The 23,465-nt window shown below is 43.2% G+C and overlaps 1 protein-coding gene across 8 annotated transcripts in view; it reads left to right on the plus strand.

Annotated features, from left to right (window-relative positions):
• LOC308065363 (potassium voltage-gated channel subfamily A member 6-like) overlaps positions 1-23,465 on the plus strand; it is a 96,323-nt gene that overhangs the window by 51,799 nt on the left and 21,059 nt on the right. The gene's annotated exons all lie outside the window — the stretch shown is intronic.

Raw genomic sequence — 23,465 nt, forward strand, 5'->3', positions numbered from 1 at the left:
GCAGTAGGTTTCCTAGGGTAACCCAGACATGGCTGGGGACTTACAGGCATGGCATGTGGCAGTTCCCTGCAGCAGTAGCTGAGAGCTACAGCAGAGACATCCTCAGAAAATCTCAGATAGCAACCGAACTGAGCCATGGAGAGCCCACTGACAGCCAATGGATCCAAGAGAGAGCTTCTGCTTGTCTGAAGCAGGCTTTGGTTGGTGGGATCCAGCAGCATGCACTGGCTGGGTTTCCTCCGATTGCAGACCAAGCTTTAACAACCAGCCTGCATTACAGATGCTGTCACAGGCAGGGTCTTCATCTCGAGTGCAGTCTCTCCCCAGCTGAGATGGCAAATGGGGTTGTGCAAATATAAGCGTGCCCCTGTTCTTATTGTTAAAAGAATGAGGAACAAAAAGAAGGAAGAATGAGCTGCATAGACCGGTAGCAGTCTGGGAAAGATGTTTTGGAACATCACCGCTGAACATCCCAAGCAGGTTGAAAATACAAGTTGGTACTTTGTTCAGATGTGCACCTGGAATTTCATACATATAATAAATTCAGCTATAACAGCCCTCTTTCAAGACTAGGCTAAAATATAGTCCACGTTGTGAATGTCTGTTTGCTGTGTGTGGTTTTACACTGACAATTATAACCTAGCAGAAAGTATATTATTACGGCATGGACAGTGTAAGTCACAGTCTACTACTAATGATGGTAGCAAAGCAGACCATTTTGAGCACTGCACTGGCTTTTCCTGCTGGGTGATTTTGTCAGCTGAATATGTGAATAATATGCAATCAATAACTAAGCTCACCTCAACTTTTGGGAAGAGGCACAAAACACTGTGACGCTGGTCGTAATATTTGGAGTAGAAGTATCTCTACTGAAGCTGGTGAAAATCCAGTGCTATTTGAACCTGGTTCACAGCACGCACCCACCTCTCTTTGGGTGACAGAACTGGTGACAACTTCCACTGTGTGGCACCTGTGTCTGCAGGTGGCTCATTACATACCTCTGTGGTGAAGGGCAATAGAGCCAGTTGTTGTATAGACATAGATCCAGCAAAGAGCACTTGAAGCACATCAGGAGCATCGCTGACTTCGTTAAGATTGTGTGCATGTTTAAACAGCTGCTTGAGAGCCCTGTTGGATCAAGCTTTATGTATCTAACAAAGAGCCCTGAAGGTTGAGCTTCATCCCTGAACATAACTTTATTTGGTTTAAGCCATCCATCGCATTGAAATAATGCTGTTGTTGGGTAGGAGCTATGACTATTTTTATGGCTATGTGTAATATTTCCCCCTCACATTAAAGTGCCTTTCTGTGTGATAGATGTGTAGGTTTCCTGCTTCCCCAGGTCTGAAGGAGCAGAGGAGGCTGGCCGGGGGCAGTGCCTTTGCCCTGTTTATACAAGCAGCGCTGATGGAAGGGTGGAAACAGCCAGGCTGCAAACTGGTAATGATCAGCCTGCAGATGCCCTTTTGCAAGCAGCACATCAGCAGGCTGATGCAGAACAGGAACTTCTTGTTTACATAAGTCGCCATCTGCATCAAAGTGGCACCATCCTCCCATCTGTCTGTACAAACTGGAATGCTGCCCCCATGGGCAGCGTGCCATTTTAACTCATTGTAGCCTTCTGAGAAACGAAATCTTCTCATTATTCTGACATTATTTTTTTCTTCCCCAGGACAGCTGCTGGAATCTAGACCTGCATGACACACTTGTAGTCATTTAGCATTAGAAAGATCAAGGAAATCATGCAATAGGTGGAAATGGAGGACTCATTCTATTTGGTAACCTGCTTAAGTTTCCACTGTGAATAGCTTATGTGTCCTGTTGATCTCTGCTAGATTCTACCTAAGGAAAAGCCATCAGTTAAAGCAAAAATAAGATTATTTTTTTTCTTAGGTAGTCAAGGCAATAGTGAGGAGTCATGGTCAGTTGCTGTAGTCAAGTATGCAATCACCAGAGGATTAAACCATGCCACAGATGATGACAAGGCCATCAGTTACAGGGCTCGGTTAGATACTACAGCATCCATGAATTTAATTACAGCCAGGTGCCATATTAAACATGGCTTGTCCCTCTCTGCAGTTACAGAAGTGATGATTATAATCGTTTCAGTGAAGATATCTTCATCAGGTAGTATGTCACTCCTCCATTTTTCCTAGCAAAGGCTAACTTGATCTTCTAATGGTTTCACGAAGAAACTCAGGCTAGAGGATGGCAAAGACCATGAAGCAGTATCTCCAGATGAAGCTGCACTTTGTTTAGCTGCTGTGGTTTGTTTCAAGTCTGCAGTGAGAGAGAGGACTGTAAAGAAGTGCATGTGTGATGCCTAATAATGTAGCTGTACAGGAACCTCTACGGTTTGGGCTTATATCCTTGTGTGCTAGGTGGAAGTTCTGAAACTTGCCTGCTCTTCAACCAGTTGAAACACAGCATTATTTATCCCTCTTAGACAGGGACAGATCTAAAACACCTGCAGACATTTACTCTGAGGCAAGCCTGGTGGCATCTGATAGTTCCCTTAGCAAAACTCTTCCACCTTCTTGCACCCATCCTGCATGTGTGTGACACAGGAAGGCAGGAGGACAGTGAAGTCGCCAGCTCTTCCCTGACATGGTGGTGAGTGTTAGGTCATCAAGTTGTTGCTGTCAGAAGCATCCCAGGCTTAGCCTCTGGCCAGATGGGGCTTGCTAGATCCTAGCAATCTGTATTTGCAACCAGCTTTCACAAAGCAATGACTGTTTCTTCCTCATGAGACTTCTGCTGCTACATAGATCTGAGAAGCTCATGTAGACAGCCCCCAGGCCCTTCATTTCAAAGACCATTGGTAAGAGTAATGCATGTGGACCTGCCATGGTTGTCCTGTCTCTAGTGTAGATATTCTCTGCAGGGCAGAGCAGAGGTGATAAAACCACCATGTGGTGCAATTGGTGCTCCTGTGTGCATGTCTTCACCTAGCCCTTTATCCCTGCTCAACTCGGCATCAGCCTGAGCTGTCTGTGTACTAAAGGACTTTCTTGGAGTTTTGAGATTTTTTTTTCCTTGTTTTCTGCTCCAGCTGCAAGACTGAACTCTGAGGTGCTTTTTTATGGCAACAGTTTCTCTACCCCTTTTTGGCAAATATGTAGACCTTGGTGCTCTGACCCTTCTTTCAGCTCATTTCATAATCTAATTTGCACTGAGCATTAACACTCAGACAGAAATACCCTGAAGAACAGGAGGCAAACTGAAGTGCATGCTGCTTGCACTGGGCCCAAGGGCTCCCAGCATTTGAGTTGCTGGAAACAGACAAGTTTTTGTAGACTCTGTTTTTTGCTTAGTGGCAGGGGGTATATATTGTACTTTATTGCATGTTACTGTTTTAAGAAAGATACAATTTTAAATGATGAAAATTTTCAATGTAAAACTTTGATTAAAATCCCAATTGTTTTCCTATGATTAATTGCCTTACTCTAGCTGCTTGGAAATGAATCGAAGGGACAATGGAATTTGGGTCATCTTACAGATATGCCATTGTATCCAGCAAATCTCAGCATATGCCCAAACATGATTCTCCATTCAGTTTTGCAGAGACTGTAAGTAGAACATGAAGGATAGCTTTGACCCATTGTAGAGCAAATCCTGGTGAAGAAAATATGCTTTGCTTTGAAGGGAGTAAAACTGATACTTGACAACATATTTGTGAAAAACTTATGTGAAGACAGGCTATGTCTAGTAAAGGTGGGAGCAGGTCACAGAGTCCTTGTGCACACACAGTTTAACAAGCCAGCACAACCCTTTTGCACTTTTCCTCAGTTTACAAAAACGTGCTTAAGGTTTCTTACACTGGTGGTGTTTTCTTATCCATAGTAGGAGTTTGTTTACTGTTACACATTTGTAGAAAGTGTGAAAGAGCTTTTGTAGAAAAGATGCTGGTAGTGCGGTAATTAAAGGCAGGGTGATGAGCGTGGCAGGCCTGCTGCGCTAGCTGTCAGCGCTGGATTCATGGCTGTACTGGATTCAAGCCTGTGCTTCCTACACCTACACCGAAGGCCTCCTGTTCCTAATCCTTCTGCTCCCCCACACCTGAGATTCACTGCTGCCCGTCTCCCAGCTCCCCAGGCGGGATAAGAAATGGGAAGCACAGGCTGAGATTCCCGCAGCCCTTCTGCTGTGCTAATCAATAGCCAGCCCCTTCCTTTCAGCCTGAGCAAAAGGGGAGAAGGTAGCTCTGCTGGCAGTTTCCCGTTCTCCTACTCCTCTCGTAGCCCCCAAAGGCAGAGATATGGGGTTCATTTTACTTTGAGGGGTGGCAACTCCCCATCTTACTGTCTGCCAAATCTTGCAATGGAATTGGAAGGACTGGATTTGGGTGGTGATGTAAGCAGCTGGTAATGCTGAAGCTACCCCCAGGAGAGCAGCAAGCGATGGACCCAGCTTGGCTGAGGGGATCATGTTTGCCTGCTGGGGACTGGCAACAACCTTTGTGGTCTGAGAGTCTGATACTCTCTGCAGAGGGTGCTTGCAATGGGGAGCCAGCCTGCGTGTTAATTACTTCCTTTTCATGGTTTGGCAAACCAAAAAACTTTTGGAAGTGCACCAAGAGCAGGTATACGTGTTAGAGGACATCTTCAGCTGGAACTGAACATTCCGCAGGCAGCATCTGAACTCCTTGGGTGAAAGGCAAGAGACAATGTCCTTTGCAACAGGTCCTAAGTCTAACTGGGAACTAGGATGGGAACCTAAGTAACACTCCTCTCTAGTAGTTATATTGTCTTGACCCCCACAGTCCCTCAAAGAACCTCTACCTCCTGCGCTGCTCCCTGCGTTTTACCCTGCTTCTGGGAGCTGGGGAGCCTTGCCTGTACCTCGCTAGTCTTGCCAGCCGTTACAGCCTGAGCTGATGGAGGCAGTATAAGGAAAATGTTGCTTTGTTTCCTCACTAATGAATTAATGTCAGTTCTAGATTCATTTTATGACCACCAAGTAACCTGTAATTCAGAGCTGCTGTGAGCATATTAACTGAATTCAAACAGCTCCTGGTACTGCGGTTCCAGCCCTCACTACCTGGCACTAACCACAGCTGTCCTCTTGCTGGAGTCCCAAATTTTGGCCTTTGTCGGTCAAATTCAGTAACTCTAGAAGATATTTGGTCTCCTGAGCTTGCATGGGAATGGTGTTGCTGATTATCCAACACTCCCTAGAAAATTGGTGGTACTGTTATTCTAATCCCATAATATTAAATTAGCTCCTTTTCAGCTCTGCAGGGAAGCATTTTGCCCCAGCCCTATTCCATCCAGTTCTGCTGAAATCCTGAAAGTCTCTTTGAGAAGACACACAGCTTTCATTTCTAGTTTGCATTAGGGATAATACCACGGAGTGAGGGAGGTGGGGAAGGGTGTTGTTTGATGTTGGCAGCTGCCAGTCTTCCTTTTCGCCCCTCCACTCCTGCGGGGGGTAGCACAGCTAGATTTGGTGCAAAGATACATGACCAGGTTAAATGCTGGGACATGCTCCCAGGAAAAATACAGCATATTGTGATTACAGTGGTCTTTGCATACAGCAGCTCAGTCTGAACTGGAGGCATTACGTGTGTGTGCCTGTGCGTGTGTGTGTGTGTGTGTGCGTATACACATATACATACACACACACACACCCCCACACACCCTCTTTTTCATCTGCAAGCAGCTAATGGGACTGCCACTGCAGCACTACTGGCTGTTATGAGCTTTTGCTAGTGGTTGAATTCATGGTTTTGTTTTGATAGGGGTCATCCTGAAAAAAGGTCTACGCAGGACCTTATGGTGGAAATTCATCAGTGCAGGTCTCAGGTACTACACTAGAAGCCCAAGTAGGCTTCTGGAAAAAGGGTAAGGTACGAAGAACCAGTTAGGTGTGCTTTCATTCCATTTGAGAATCCGACAGCAGCGAAAGCTGCAGGAACCAGGACAATTCACATTTCTTTGGTAATCACTTATTTATGTATTTTGTCAGAATCTGAGAGTATATTGAGCAAGTAGCACAACTCCAGACTGTTAGCTACCCCTGTGCCAATGATGCTAGAGGCTTCCCCACTGGAATTTTTTCTGCTTCTGCTGCCAGCAATTAAAGAGTTGTTGTCCTCTTCCCTTTGAAATTACGCATTTATGCCACCCATCACTGTGGCTTGTTCTGTCAGAAATTTCTTTATCTCACTGAAAGTCCACTGCCAGAATCTAATGAATATGCTATTCCAGCTGAGGATGTCCCGGGATTTATATTTTTTCCCAGCAAGAAAAATCTTTGTTCTTCCTTTTCTCAGTCAAATTCATGTGTATGTGTTTTTCTTCTTCACACTAAACTCTGCTGTCTAAACTTCGCTTTGCAAAGGGATTGTTATTACATCTTTTCACTCTAAGGTGTCCTGTCTGTTATCTCATGATAGCCTTTCTTTCACTCTAATATGTTTTAAACAGCTTCATGATAAGCCAGTATAGTAGCTGATGAGAAGTTAATGTTTTCCCTTCTGCAGCATGTAACAGAAGTCAGAGAACAAGATGCCCAAAGGAGAACCTTTGCATTCAGTACATAAAAAAACCCCAACAACCCAGAGAGAAATAAGTGGCAGTGCAAGAATTTCAGCCGACTTTCACTTCTCTCCAGGGCAGTTACAAATCAACTGGAAAAATACAGGCAAACATTGTCATGCAGAGTATCCCTATTGATGACAGATATGCTGAGCATTGAACCGGTCAAAACTTAAAAATCTGTGAATCTTCCATCATTTATGCTGCTTAGGGGGATTTGCTGAATTGGTTTTGATTTCTTGTTATTTTTTCTCTTGAAACACATACCAGCAGTATATTCACAAATACTTTTCAATTCAGAGGCAGTAAGAGAAGGTCATTTACCATTTTTTTATCCAACACCATGCTTGGACTGATGGTGTCAAGGACTACATGGAGCATTAGCTTTTATTAGGCCAGCTGATAACACTGGAAAACGCAGGCAAGTTTTCTGTCACACAGTCCCTTCCTCAAGCTGAGTGCTATGTTTATTGTGTTACTCCAACGTAATATGACTGTAAATCTACAGAAATCAATGGAGTTACATTAGCATAATATTAGGGTACCCCAGCAGTAAATCAAGCCATGAGCTGCTGTGGCTGATGAGCTCTGAAGCAGAGCTTAATTTCCTGCAAAGGTCAGGGTGATGGATTGTGCATCATTTTACCTCCTCTGCTATGTGTTTATTTCTAAATGGCCTTTCACAAAACAGCAAAATAGGGCATATCCTACCCTTCCACACAAGCTAGAGCTTTTCTGAATTGAGTCAAGATGACAAATGAGGTCCTTGATGCTCCTGGATTTGAGAAAAAGGCTGTGTTTGTTGTGGTAAACCCACGTTTGTCTGCCAGCATTCCTGGGCACTGGAATGCAACCGCCAGGGCAAGCAAAGCCCTGCAGGCACCCAGGCAGGAATTTGACCTGTCCTAACCAGCACTCTGGTTTGCATGCAGCCATCTAGTGTGAAGGGACATGGCCATTTACAAGTGAAGATGTAGGTCCTTCCATGACAGTTGGTATCTGTGCCTAAGAATCCTGCTGGTCCATCTAGTACAGTGCAGATGTAACCAAATTATCTGAGGATGACACCGTAGTGAACCAGTCAGCATCTCCTGTACCTCACCCACCCACAAGGATCAGCTCTGAAACTGGGGAAGGGGGTTGTTCAGTACCTCCTGTTCACCCTCTGACATTTTAAAAGCATGTTTTATGATGTGGTTGCCCTCGCTTGCTGGAGGAGGAGAACCAGAACAAGCATAATGTCCACATGCAGGTCTGCACTCACTCTTTCATGCTGTCTGGGTGGACTGGGCATGAGTAAAGGCTGAGCCATTGCTCACTACTATGCCAGCAAGTAGCCTACCTGATCCTGACCCTTCTTTAGCACTGGGAAGACAGTTTGAGCCAGAGCTGCCCGTCTGCTACAGTCACTGCTCAGATGGGAAGTGCGTGGGTAATGGGGCTCCATAACTGACTCATATAATTTCCCTACCTCAGAGTACAATTAGCCCTGTCTCCTAAGTGCCCCCTGATGGATATGCAACAAATTCAGTTTTGCACTCCTTACCAGGTAACTAAAGAGGATTTCAGGAACTAGAAAGATGAGACAGCAATACACCTGGATATATTGACGTGGTGATGGTGACAGGGAGATCTACAACAAAATAAATGGGAGTAAAAAGACAGTTCAGGGAGGAAGATGATGGCAAGGTGATGGATCACAGAGGTGAACGTGAGCTTCAAGTTAGTGAGGGAAGCTGGGGGAGCTTGTACAATCTATGCTCTAAGGAGAATTTTGTGCTCTAAAGTTATTTAGCTAGTGGAAGCTTTGAAGAAAAATAATGTTTACTGAAGTCAGGCAGACAGAGACACCTGTATTTGAGGGGATTTGGTATGTAAATGGCAAAGGTAGATCTAACAGGCTTAAATTCCACACTGAAGACTATAGTGATCAGGCAAAAAGGATCTGGTAAAGGTAAGTAAGGATGAAGCTTTTGTATTTCACATAATGAGACACTATAAGTGGAGGGAATTCTCTGATATGACGTAAAAAGCAAGTGGAGGGGAGGCGGGGGGCGGGGGGAGGGCAGGATGGGATGGGACTAAAACTGAAGAAGAGTGAAAGGATTAGGATGGATGTTCAGAAATGCTGTGAAATGTAAAAGTTCATCCCACTTGCCACACAATGGTCCGCTCCTCCTGTATGTGGTCTCCTTGTTGAATACTGAGCCTGGGCTCCTGGACTGTGAATAATTCCTATAGATGGTAAGCTCATCTCTGTGGTGAGGTCTGAGAACATACATTCATGTTTTTTCACAGTGGGTGTTTTATTTTTACAACCTCCTTTCGTGATCCTTAAAGGCATTATAAGACACAGCTTGGGAGTATTAGTCTACGGAAATTGCTTCTGCAAGCCTGACCTCAAGCCTTATGACTGTCCAAGTCATATATAAAAGTCATTAATTCTTTTTATTATTTTTTCTCAGCCACAAAAGTGCTCAGGAGCCCAGATAAGCAAGCCCTGGAATTCAGGCTGAAAATACAGCAAACTATTCAAACTGCTTCCTTGACAGGTCACAGGGAATACAGAGATAGCTTATTTTGTGTTTAAAGTATTTTTACATTGTAAGACTTCAAAGAATATTAACACTGAAAACCAGAGGTTTTTGAGTTGAGAAATGCCAGAACTGGAATAATTTGTGCTACACAGAGGTTTCAAAACCTTTGCAGTGGGACAGCTTTGAAGATTTCCCCTGAAGTACCAGGGCAAGTAAGCCAGAGGTGGCTGGGATAGTCACCAGGGATGTGGGACACCTGGGGACGAGGTCTTCCTCTGCCTTCTTCAACATCCTTTGTAAGTGTCCCAACCCCAGAGCCATTACTGTCTCTCACCCCTTCCTACTGCAATTGCTCTACTTTCCATTAATAATTAAATATTCATTGAGGCAGGGACCTGAACCTCAGTTTCCCACATCCTGTGTGAACGCCTGATCAACAGCACTGTCAAATCAGTCTCTTGCAGAACACTCTCCTCTCTCAGCAAGTGTTTAAGTATTTATGCAGGTTAGATACGCTCTAGCAGGGAAAACTGTGAAAGACCTGCCCTGGGGTAGAAAGCACCCTTTGGATGGGGAGAGGAGCTTTGCGCACACACAGAAGACACAGGAGACGCAGGCTGAAGTTCTCTGCCTAATATAGGTGCTGAGAAATAAATCCACTTATTATGTATGTGGTTAGTTAAGGGAAGTCGGTTCTTTCACACCCCTTTTTACTAGGATTTTCCTCCTGGACCCAAGAGCTCCATCCCCCCAGAGCTTTCATTGAATAAAAAAAAAAATCCCATTAAAGGTTTCTTCCTGTCATAGCCACATTTTCTACCACCAAGCCCTTTGCTGAAAACTCCTTAACAAGCAGTACAAACTAGGGCTTGCTGCAGCCCAGCACTCCAGCTAAATGAACAACCAGCAACACATGACCTGACCATCCTCCGCTTAAGCCTTCTGCAGGGAACAGAAATGTCATCCTTTACTGGGGAAGGCACAGGGAGGGGATCCCAGTTTTTATCTCCTGGATTTCATATCTGTGTCTGGAAGGAGAGCATGGCTTAAGGGTCTGTGATTGTAGACAGAACGTCTAAACCCAGACTTGGCATATCCTGAGAAGCAAAACAGATGAGAGTCATCAGCTCACTCATATCAGTGACTGGGTTAAATTTCCAGCTTTGCCTGTAATGACCTCATTTGCAAAGCAGGATGCTGCCTCCCTGACCCCTTCAAGTGAGGGTAGAGGTTTTGAGCTGTAATAAAGGTGGTGAATTGCAGCAGGGGACTAAAGCTACTTAGAAGAAGAGATGGAAGAGGATACAAAGTCGTTCGCCTCTGTTTAACGACAACCAATGTTTCATTTATGGCTTCTGTCTGACTGCAGCTGTGTGGCTGTCATGCCTAAGCTCAGAGACTCATGGGTTCTGCAGGCCACCAGGTTTGCAAATTGGCTAGAAGGAAGAAAGGAAAGTGAGGAAAGGAAAAGGAGATATTAGCAAGAGGAGCTATAAGTGAAAAATACAATAGTAATGCAGAGGACACGTAGAATGAAAGAAATTTCATGCAGGATGACAGAAATAAAAGAAACCTTTTAGCAAATGGAGCTAAGCTCATTTGCAACTTTTTCCTAGGACAGGCACTGGAGACGAAACCCACATGTTGCGCAGCATAGTGCACAACCCTATCCACCTTTTGGCCATGCCTCAGAAGGAGCTACATCTAGACTCCCTAGCACCCATCCTCCTTCAGCATGGTGCCCAGAGATCCCCACAGCATGGGCAGCTGTGTTTGAGCTCCCCTGCTCCCCGTGCATCTGGGTGCTGGTGCGCCTGGGGGTCGCCTCTCTCCTGTGCACCTGAAGCCTAGGGGTGAGGCAGGAGCACACTACCAGACTCCCAAATCCAAGAGGCCCCAAAGAGCAGTGTGGCTCTCGATGAGTTTGCTCAGCCTCAGCACTGGCACTGCTGAAGGGTACAGCAGAACTGGGCTAGGAGTGCATGAGGAGGAGGATGGCAGCAGCAGATGTCCTGGTGTGTGGGGCCAGGGGAGGAGGGAGTGACAACTGTCAGGGCTTGAGCATGAATTAGGAGGTGGTGACAGCTAGGGTAGGAGTTAGAGGGTGGCACAGGGAGGAAGGAAGAGAGTGCCATGGAAGTACAGTATTACCAGCTTGCTCTTAGGAGGCTCAGAAGTGAAATAACTGGCCCAGTGTTAAAACTTCATTGATCCCAAAAAACACCACAATGGAGGTGACCCTTTTGGCACTAAGCATACAGCTGCACACTTGCCAAAAAATGTAGATCTACCCTTGTCATGGGTTGATTGTAAAGCTAGAAAGTGCTTCTCTGAAGGCAGGTGTACAGGAATGAAGCTGGGTTAATTAACATTGATAACATACAGCTGTGGGCTGGCTTCAGGGGTGGCGGGTTGGCCCATGTAGATAAGGTGCAGCTGTGGCTGGTTCTGTGAAGTGGTTGAGAGTCAATGAAGAGAGAGCAGCTGGGGAAGAGAGAGGAGGAAGAAGTGGAGAGAGAACACATGTCCTGGATGAGGAGAAGGCAGCAGAGGGCCTGGCATGAAGAGTATGCTGGTATGAGATGGTAAAAGACCTTATTGCAGCTTGATAGTTTGGAGAGTGCTGGGACAGGCAGGGGTGCTCTGTACTCCAGTTTTGGGTCATAATCCTTGAAAAGACCATTGGAGCAAAACAGATCAACCTGACCATGCTGGTGGCAAATTTTAACTGGGTAGTGAGCCCAGCCCCAGAGGTACTAGACATGCTGTTGGAAAGAACGGTGTCAGTTCACACATCGTTGCCTTGGGTTTCCTGCTTAGAGACTGAAAGCCTTTATGGGAACACTTTGCACAACCTGATGTTTGACATGCCCAGGGATGGAAGTCTGATGGGGACCTGTTTGATACCAGATCAAGATGTTGGTGTGGGTAAGCAGAAAGGTCATGGCAAAAGGGGGGACAGGGTATACTGTGTTTAACCCTGTGAAAGAGTAAGGAAGGGAGACTGATGCTGCAAGCCAATCTGATGAAAATGTAAGTGGGAATCCAGGAGACAGTGCAAGAGGGTCTGCAGTAGGGTGGAGTGGGAAGGAAGGTGAATTTGGGTAAATAAAGACCCAGGGAAATGGAAGGGGAAGGCTGAGGCTGAGAACTGATTGGGAGGGAAGGGTGCAGACAGTGTGCAAGGGCAAGGTGGACTGTGCAGAACTGAACCTTTGTGTGGCTAAACGAAGAGCCTGGGACTGAGAAGGAGAGCTTGAAGAGAAATTCAAGGTGTGCAAAGGAAAGATGGCAATATTGGAAGCATGTAAGGCAAGACGGGTCAGCTCTTGCAGGGAATGGATGGGTGCTGCTCTGTCAGTCACAGTACTTGTACCTCTGTGAGACTGAGCAAAAGCCAAGAGACATAAGTTTGAGTCCTCTGCTGTTGGGAAATGCCTTTGAAACCTACTAATAACGTGTATGGCTTCTTCACCATCCAGGCACCTGTGCTAGGAGACTAGTATCTTCAGGCTTCTCTGTTCCCAGAGAGAGGGTCCTCCAGGGTGGGGGCAGAAGGATGGGAGTGATTCAGTGCAAATAAATTAGACCCCTGCTTTGATCAGCTGCTGGAGATTTTGCTTCTCTTATGGGAAAACAGCATCCTAATATAACCCTAATCTACAGATATCCCCTTCTCTGTTGTAACACAGTATGTCCCATGCTTACTGGGTTATCTATTACAGCTGTTTGTTAATAGTGATTAGTCCTTTTACTGGCATCATCTGCCTTGCGTAAACAAGACATGCAAACCAGAGGCCAGAACAAAAGGCTTCCCAATCCAGTCTAAATGTAAAACTGCCGCACGTAGTCTTGTTACCACTGATGCCAGTGATAACTTTCTTGCTGACTTTAGTGGGAGCAAACTCCAGGCTTTCTAAAAGTAATCTACAGAAACAGCATCTTCAGAGAATATTTTTCTCTTCCTCTCAGCCACAAAGCTGTTGTTTTTCAAGGACAAATACACAAAGTTATTTGGAAAAAATGCTGTAAGAGTACTTCAAAAGTTCACTCTCCAGGCGAGTGAGTAAAGTATATTTCCTCTGAGTCTCAGGCTACACATCACCTTTAGAGAAAGCTACAGAAGTGGGAACAGCTCTCCCAGGACCCATCGGCAGTTGGTTTATAGGATGTTTTAACTCTCCTTGGAGCTTTGAACTTCAAAGATGCCTTTGAGCACCTGCTCTGAAGTTCTTCTGCAGGTGGGACAAACTCATAACCTCAGCAGGTAGAAGGCACCTGCTTGAGTGGTGTCTGGGCCATGCAGCCCTGTGGCTGCAGGTCAGAAGACCATGTGGCAGGTGGTTCAGAGCCTCTTTTCAAATGGGCTGCAAGTGGCTGAGAGAGCAGCACTTAGTTAATTCAGCAGTGAAACTTTCTGCACATTTTTCATGTTGCTAATAATCTGGTAGCATTTTAACCCTTTACCTTTGAGGTTTTAGTACTGCCAGGATCTACACGCACTTTTGCCAAAAGAAAAATTCATTACAGCTTTTTTTGTCGAACTTGTATTCTTAGAAATAAACACACACCAACTCCCCCTTCCCCCGGGAATTTCCTGCCCTTCAAAACCCAGTTTCTCTGTGACAAAGCTTGCCAGACCAGTGTGAATTTAGAATAACTCCTAATAATCCTGTCTGATGGTATAAATTGTGGATCTTCTGGCATTTCTAACTGTTGCAGGGCAGATGGGCACCTTGTATTCTCATGGAAGCCTTGACTTGTGCTTCCTCATCATCCATGGCTGATCAGCTGTCATTTTGGGATGTTAAAACACACCTCTGGAGAATCAAGGGATTCACAAGTGGAAGTAATAAAGGGAAGCATTTTCACATGGCAGGCTGGATACAGCAGGGACAGAGCCAGAGATGCACCTGGTCATGTCCCATCTCAATTGTTTACATTGCAGTACATACTGCATTGGTGGGAATACTGGTGGGAGAAAGGGGAATCACCATTCCTAGACCCTGTTACCCCATCCTAGTAAATCTATCCCTGCATGAGAAAGTTAGATCTTTTCATGAGGCGCTACAGAAAAATAGAATAAGATAGAATAAGATTTTTCGTGCATAGGACAAAGCTGCCCTTAGGCAGTGTTAACTTGTCTTACTGACATTTAAATGGCCTAAATCGAGGTGACAGAGATGTTAGTGGCATTATGTGAAGAACTGTTCTGTAGGAATGAGTTGTTCTTTAGAACAATTTATATTCAGTGCAGAGAATTAAGCATAAGTGGGTTTAACATGAGGCTCACATGTCATCATTTTCCAGCTCTTATTATCTGTGGTGTGACTAATGCAGGATTACTCTTGATCTGTGCTCATGACTAACTTATCTCTGTCCCATATCCCGCTGCACAGCCATGTTCCAAATTGACACTTAGAACCTTAATTGCTCCTCAAACTCCCAGAGATACAGGGCACCCATGATTGTGTTAGATCTCTCCTTCCCCATCCTGGGACAACGTTCGGACATTTCTCAGAAAGGGGGAGACCACAGATTTTCCCTGCTGGGGAAAACCAGCTCACAAGGAACGTTGCCTGCTGGCTTGCTTTTCTCTACCATTCTCTACACTGTGACTATTGCTTGAATGCTTTTAAATTCTTCAAACAAGTCCTGAGGCTGGGCACAATTGCTGGTGTGTTTAATGTTGGATAAGAAAGCTGATGGTGAGCGTGCAATGAATCTACAAATTAATGCAGAGTTGGAATGATTGACTTAGTTAAATTTTTCGTTCTGCTATGCTTTTTATTCTCCCAGAAGATGCTGCAGAAGCTCTCTTATTAGCTGCCAGACTGGTCAAAACTATTAGCAAATATGTTATTAAGTATGGTTCTTCACTGCTCCAGGACAGAAGTAGTGAATGAGTGCTGGACCATTTCCACACTGAATTTCATGATAACAGGATATTTGTACATTAAAGATGATCTTCAGTGTCATTAGGATGGACATAAAGTAAAGCTGGGAAAGATGTATTCTTAAGAAAGAACAAAATTTTTGCTTATACTTACTTTTGGATAACTGTTGGCTGACTGAGAGGATTTTAGAGGTTGAAAAGTATTAGCAAAATTTATTCCAACACGCAAATTTTGGAAAAAGCCTGGAGTTCCCTGAGGGGAAAAAATAAAAAAGGTAAAAAAAGTTTAGAAACTTTTCTTCTGAGAACCAGATTTAGATCTGAGACCCTGATTCAGTCAAATGCTTATTATGCATTTGAGCAGCTACTACACAAAGCAATCGAACTGCTCCACTACTTAAAAACAGGTATGTTCTAAAGCATCTTGGTTATCAGAATCCTGAGCCAGTTACTATTAAACATGTCTGCACTCTAATTAGCTAAATCCATCCAATTTCATAACAGTTTTTAACAGAACAATTTGTTAATGCTACTGTGTTCAATGCAAAAGTTTCATGCTAGAGGATCACATGTATTAATTGTTCTATCCCATTACCTTTTGATTAAAGTATAAGTAGAGTCTTTGAAATTCTACCTGAAGCATAGGAAAGCAGGTGGTTTTTCCATATGCAGTAAAGGAGAGGATTAAAACTTGGCCTGACAAAAATGTAAAGGGAGGAAGGGGAACTGTTGTTGACATTTCCATTACCTTCTGGTTTCAAACCAAAATGGTAAATAAATAAATAAATAATCAGATGATTTCAGGCAAGCTTGAGTAGGAGTTCACTCTTTTTGTTTGACAATTAAGTTAATTAGCCCCTTAACTTGCAAAGCTTAGCTGTGTGCCTGAATTATGTAAGACTTGATCTTTGTGCTGAAGGTTAAATTCACTTATCAAAGCTTGCAGTGCTGAGCTTTCTTGGGCAAAGGAGAGGCAGCAGACATATAGACAGAGTTTAATGAAATGTTGAAAATGGCAGGATGCAAGGATGATGAGAAAAGAGGTGAAAAACTCACATGCTGACAAGGACCTGTGAGTAGGTGGATGGTTGAGCTCAGCCTCCAAGTAAGCATAACTAGAAAGGAGGCTAATTACTTTCATTTGTCTGGCATGGTTCCTGTGTAAGATATCAAAGGGTACAAATAAAAGTTGTGAGTTGTCAAATCTCCGTGAAAAACAGACATTTCTAAGACTCGGAGGTCTTCAATTCAGAGGCTAAAAGGATAGCTGCAGGTTTCAGGGAAGTCATATTTTGTTTAAAAATTGTATTAAACAAATCTGTGTTTTTTCAACGCTCTATTATATTTTTGAACTTGGAAGGTTATTTTAAAATAGCTGTAGGAACCCAGTAGTGGTGTGTCTTTTTTTTATATGATCACATATGCAAGAAAATGAGATCAGTTCCCTGTTCTGCCACAGACGTTGTGTGCTGATAGACAAGTCAGATACAGGCTGATGTGTCTAACATTCAGGTGTGTATCATACAATATGTGTGATCGATACACATCTCATTTTCCCATAAAACACCCTCTCTATCTGTCTGGATTGTAGACTGTTTGCGCAGAGACTGCCAGATCAGTCAGCCTGCCTGGTTGGTACCACAAAATAATACATTACAAATTTGCTACCTTACAGCAATATTAGAAATTAACAGATAAGTGATCTCTATCCTTAACTTTATGGAAATGCACAAATATTTTAGGCTGTAAAAGCCAAAACTACAGAAGATGAGATGTAGGTATAAAACTTGGTTTTGTGAGGAAAAAAAAAGGTAATTATTTCAAAGATAACTTTAAATAAAATTTTATTAACTTCAGAATTTTAAAATGTGATTCATGAAGAGAGGGATACGGGGAAAATCAATAACAAAGCTATCAAATAACAATTACAGCGTCATGTGTTCCCCGGGGACTTCTTACACTTGAGGGATTTTCTGGCGATAAATTCCTGCTGTGATCCAAATCCTACAGTGTAGTTGTCATTGCCATCCCCTCACCAAACACACACACACTTAAATGGAAATACTGATTTTTCAGGCTGAAAATGTAGATGTGACAAAATCTGAAAGGCCTGTGGGTACCTCCTATGAAATGGGATTCTTCAGTTCTGCCAAGTGAGAAGCCTTCTGGACAAAATAAATGACGCTGCTCCTTGCATTTCCTGACATGCTGCTTACTCCACTGTTTAACCTGCTGCCTTGCCTTCAACATCTTCCCTCCTCTGCTCATAATCAGTACATTCACAGGCAGATTGCTGATGCCTTAAAATCATTTTGTAGTTACTCATGGAAGAGGTCGAGTACTACATTCTTTGTTTACTTGGTTGATTAAAAAAAAATAAGGTAAAAAAATGTACTCATGCATAACAATTATTTTAAAATGTAAAAAAAAAAATATAAAAGCAGTTGCTTCAATCTGAAACAAAGTGTTTCGTTATAGCACCAACAAATAGCAGCAGTTTTATCAGAGTTAGATTGAAATAGTTTGTGTGGTTCAACACATGAAATGAATTTATTATTTAATTTTATTTGTATTAATTAATTGAATTAATTATTATTAATAAACGAAATAAACCACTCCATCTGATTTTTTTGGAAGGAATTTGAAAATTCAGGTTACAAAAAAATTAAGTCTTATGAGAAGGTGTTTAGCTTTCTGCTTAAAACAATTTGAAAGCATATTTCTTCAAGGTACTTGGGTATCTCTAAATGTATACTCAGATTTTAAACACTGGAATTCAAGCTGGTGATTAAAATTTCTGAATGCACAGACCTGAGACATTCTCAGATCTGCTCTACATCAGAGCAGCCAGTCTTTGTGTTGTTGGAGTCCCTGCTCACCTGGAGTGCAGGGAATTCTTTATCCAGCTGAAGAGAGTTGCTTTGGGCATTAGTATGGGTAAGTATTGGGTTTGCTTCAAACAGTCATTTGAAAAGAATATTTTAAAACAATTTTCTGTTCTGGGCCAGAAAAATCTGAGGCCTTTGACTCCTTTCTTGTTTCCTCAGGACTTCTTTAGTCTGCTTGGATGATATTAATACGCAATCACAATATTATGGGATAAAGTTCATTCCAGTTCAGGTCAGTAGGACCCCATTGGCTTTATCATGAATTGGATCAGGCACAAATTATTTCTAAGGTCTTTACAGAAGGTTCAAAATCTTGCTAAAAGACCAATGTTCAGAGCCTTTGCATAGTACACAAAATATAGGCAAAGGAGAACCTGATAGGAAATTCAGTAGCATTGCAGTGCTACGTGTGAGAGCGGTGGCAAACGGCAAATGTCTTCGAGTTTCTGTGTTTTAACTAACAAGTCCATACCAAACAAATTTAAATGCGATCAGGGAACTCATCCAGTGCATCCCAAAGTGGGTTTCCTGTCATTCTGATTACAAGTGACTGCAGATACGGTTTGTGGCTTTAGTTCACAGTAGACAGCTGGTGTTTTGCCATCCACCCTTGGAGTGAAACTAAAACTTTGCATGAGCTGAGGACAAGTCAGATTTGTGGAGCTACCCAGCACTTAGAGTTCCCACCGTCTTTTGAAGAAAAGGTTCAGCTCAACAGATCTTTTATCAAATGAACCATGTGCATGTTGATCATAAAAATGATATCTCTGAGAAAGAAAATAGAAGATACTGAAGATTCTGATTAGTAGAAGATATTGAAGATTCTGATTAGCACCTTTGTTTCGTTTACTAAGGGTTCAGTGTAACAGTGTCCTTTCCCCCTCTCCTTCTCCTTCCTCTTCCTTTTCCCCTTCCCCTTCTCCCTCCTTTCCTAAATGCTGCTTGAACTCCATGCAAATGCCCTCTGAAGAGCTGCACGCTATGCTGAAGACCTGACGTACACGCTATACACTGCAGTATATGCATTATAATCTCAGAGCCTTTACACCCAGCAAATTCAAGAGCTTCAGTAGCCTATAAACATTGGAAATTAATGACATGACAGCCTCAGGAAATAGTACTTCAGATGTGCAAGTGCCTCATGGGAGGAACTTATTACTGGAGTTACAGTAAATTGCCACTGATGAATGCTGGAGGAGCTTCCCACACTTCATAAGCTTGATCGTCTCTGATTTCAAGGGCTAAGTGAATTTTGGCATGATTAAGTACTAGAAACTGTGACCATCTGAAAAGGCTTGGACTTCCAGGCTTTTTACATCTTACCCAACTGCAGCTCACTCTGCCAGAGCTCTGAATGAGAGCTTTTTTACACATTCTCCACATTGTGTACTACTCTGCATAACACTACTTGAGAGGAATTTCTAATAACATACGTAGATGGTGACTGTGATCCAGCTGTCTTCATTTGTCCACAAAATCAAATTTCTGTTATTAGAAAACAGAAGACTATCACTTTTCAACATCTGCCTTCCTTATAGAGGTATTCAGGTGTGTGCATGACAGCAGGGAAACAGGACAAAACTAACCAAACAGAACAGCCTGCATGACTGTTGGGCCCATGCTGCAAGAATCCAGTGTTCTGGTGAGACACATACTTTTACCTTCTTAAAATCCAAGGGCAGAAGGATGAAAAATGTCGAGGGAGGACTGTTCTTAACAGGAATGTATCTTCCCTGCATTTAATGAATGGCTCCTTTAAGTTAACAAATAATGGTCCTGTATGCATGAAGCCGCGAAGTGCTAAACATGCAGAAAATTCTTGTTTGTCCAAAATTACACCCTTTTGGAGAGTTGCCTACGTTATTTGTGGCCCTTCCCACAGGAACCCTTTTCTTGGCAGTGTGGGAATGGAGTCAATTGGTGTTACTTCCAGAGCTGAGCCTGCCCGTGAAGCAGACCTCAGTGTTAGGGTCTGGCTGATGTGTGACACTGACTTAAGTGAGGTTCGTACGTAAGAAAAGACTGCAAGTTTTGGTTCTCCTCTAGAAGTTGATTTGGCCACTTATTACTGTTGGGATTTGAGACATTGCCAGGCAGACACTAACAGGGAAAAAATATTCTGAGGTTATCTTTGGGGCAGAAGTAGCCTTGTCCAAGTTACACCAGCAGCAGTTTAGATACATATTAGCCCAGGGTAGGTTCACACTGACTGCCTACAGTGAACGGTGTTTCCTAATTAGTGAGCAACCACTAGTTCTGATTAAAAATACAAGTAGAACTACCTCTTTTCCGACCCAAAATCTGTTTTCTGTCTAATCCGCTCATTGCTAACAATCCATTTGGACTCAGATAAGATCTATTTCTGTTCTACAGTGAAAAGCTCAAGTAGAAATACAACTAATTTTTAAGAAGGAAATTTAGGCACATATCTGTATTAAGAAAGGGCATGCAATTACGAAGATCATTGGTTGCATTGGAATAATCAGTTTGTGTGACGGGGTAGCTGAGGTAGTGAATTGAAATGAGCCTGTAAAGAAATGGGAGAGCCTTCCATACTTACATAAACATTGTTTTGTTTTGTTTGGAAGTAAAGGTTTTCAGTTGAACAGTTCTTTCTCAAATGCTGAAATGTTCTGGAGTGCAGCTGTGGTGAATCTGTTCATACAAAAAAAAATAATTTACTGATCCTTTCCTCATATTTCCAGGGATGGATTCTTCCATGCTGGAATCCCACCTTGGGGTACATCTGATCTGTCTTTAATTGCCTTCCTCTGATATATTATCTTCTTTGAGGTGTTAGGGCAAGTCTGTAAGTGCAAGTCCATGTTAACATATAGACCTCAGTTTGCCATATCCTCTGTGGCTCAGGCTTTACCACCTTGGATGCAGCATTGTGCTAATCATTTGTGGTTTAGGCAATAGGCAATACAGCAGTAGCTCTGTCTCAGGCTTAGCTCACAGCTTCTTTGCTTAATGACACATCCAATGAGATGAGGATATCAGCATTACCTGACCTTGGGAGGTAAAGGAATAGATTACTACCAGATGTACAAATCCCTGTATGAGCAGTTGATCTGGTTGTGACAAATACAAAAGATAATGGAGTCAGTCGATGTCCATGCTTGTACGGTGCTGAAAAATGCAGTATTGAGTACATCCAGTTCACGAGGATGGTACTGAACTGCTGCACTGTGTACACTTTTAGTGGACACTGTGGTGTTGACAGCACTATCTTCCCAGTAACACAAACTGATATCCTAATCACTTATGCTTTCTAAGAGATCAATTACACTTTTCTCAAGTGTTGTAGGACCATTAACCTTAGCTTACTGCTCAAATTCAATGGGGTTAATTATAGCCTAAGTATCTAAGCTTTCATCTTGCAATGGCAATTAGATATGGTAATCTGCAGTCCTTCGTAGACAAAAGTGATGCACAGGAGTGTCGTGTGCTGCTGAATGGCTGCCATGTTCTACTCCAGAAGTGGCTTTGTTATTCCCAGAGGGAGGTGCTGAAAGTTATAAAGACAGTACTTCTAGACATATTCAGTGTCAGTGGAAGTGAGTAGGCACATAAACAACAAATAAACGTGGGCTGAAAGGTATATTGCACTTCAAAGTAGAAGAAACATCAACATTCTTTCTGTAGATCAGTCATGAATGACATGAGGAATATAAAATAACCTCAGTATCAAAACCTATCTTCTTCAGTGGTCAAGCCTTTGAACTGCAATTCGCTGAAGAAATTCAGGCTGACTGTCTCAACAGATTTCTTCTTCAGCTGACATACCTTTGGCCTCTTTCATTTTGTCCCAGCCATATGCATTTGCAGCCACTGGATAGTGCCACCTCACACACAGGAACTGAATTAAATTGGCCTTTAATCCTGACTGCCGTATCATTTCCTAAGTGTGTCTTTTTATACACTTACTTTATTGGCTCATAAAGCCCTACCTTGTACAGTGCTCCTACAGGCTAAGTCCCACAGACCCCACTAAAGTAAATCCAACTTTCTAAAGCCTTGTTGTGCCCTCCTCAGTGTCATGCACAACCAGAGCCTAAATTTCTATTAAAAGCTACAGTAGTGCTAACCACTGGAGAAATGGGAAAATTTTTGAACCACCAACGTTAGTGAATTCAGCCTCCTTTTCTTGGGATTGACTTAACTTACAAAACTGTCTGCTGGAGTTCTTACGTGAGTGTTTGATGAATGCATATATGTGAGTCTGTGGGTGTCTGTGAACACATATATTCCCTCTTTGCAACAGCTACAGCAATACTTGCACTGGGAAAAGCAGCATGTAACAGTGTTGGTGGGTTTTATCTTTACCCTTCAGAAGCAATTCTTCCCCAAACCAGAAGTTGCATCTTGGTGCAAAATCACTTGGGCATTCAATGAGCCTTGATTATGCCCAGAAGTGTGGCATCCCTTTTTAGATATCTGGACAAACTGTAATGGGAAATTAAGAGGAAGAGTTATCGGCAAATCACTCCAGTCCTGTGACATGGAGAACACTCCAGCTGCCATGGCCTTGGTATGGTTCCACTACCCTTGCCACTGACTGCCCTTTACAAAACCTTTCTGAATCACCATTTGCTGTATACAGAGCTCCACAGCACTAACAGCAGCCGAAATGTTTGTGGATTGCTTGATACTGATGTATGTGTTGATATCCAGATTCTGCAAGAGTAATTTACTGGGTTCAGGAGAAGAATCTGCTGAAGCTTCCTTCTGTCTCCACTGTATTCACCAACAGCCCTCTAAAGATTTCATAGTCCCTGCAATGCTGCTGATCCCCTTCAGCCCTCCTTCACTCAAAGCATGCTACTCTCACTTGTATCAACCCTTCCTATCAACCTTTCTCTAGGGAAAATTCCTAGTTCCCGGGGAATTTGATAAGCAAATCACCTTCCTGACTCACCAGGTGCCAGGATCCTTCCCTCACCTTTCAGCCATTTGGAGTGCCAAACTTTTACTGATCTTGCCTGTTTCCTTCCTCTTCTCATCCTGGTTCTATTCTGCTGCTGCTGCAGAATGGAAAGATTTTAAGGCAGTAAAACTAAATGGTGCCTTTTGTGAGAGATGCTGGAGAGAAGGTCTCTTTGACTAAGTTATGAATCATGAGAAATTTGAGACAGAGAAGGCATTTTCTTCAGAGCCCCAGGGGCTGGGGAAACATTTGAGCTCTGTCACTTTTGGACAGAAGAGGAACTTGTTTATGTTTCCTAAACTTTATGGTGAACGTCTTTTCTACTGGACAATTTTCTTGGATGCAGACTGGATGGGATGGAGGAAGGATCAGGTCAGGGCTGTCTAGGACTGATATAAGACTGAGGCAACGCCTGGCCTACATGCAGAAGGAGGGCAGGAGGTGCTACATTCCTGGTCCTATTTTCCCTGCCCCCCACCCCAGTTCTGAGTTTGCTTTTGGTAGTGAAAACCTTGAGCACTTCCAGTGGAGATGCTGGAAAATCCAGTTTAGACACAACCATGATGTGAGAAGTAAGCCAAGCCTTTTGCCCCTTTGACAGGCACAGGCTGAGACATTGAGGTCATGTTGCAGGACATAAGCCAGCCAGGGATAAACTAAGTTTCTATAGCTCTG

The sequence above is a fragment of the Falco punctatus genome, assembly GCF_963210335.1.
Source record: "Falco punctatus genome assembly, chromosome: 6".
Lineage (NCBI taxonomy): Eukaryota > Metazoa > Chordata > Aves > Falconiformes > Falconidae > Falco > Falco punctatus.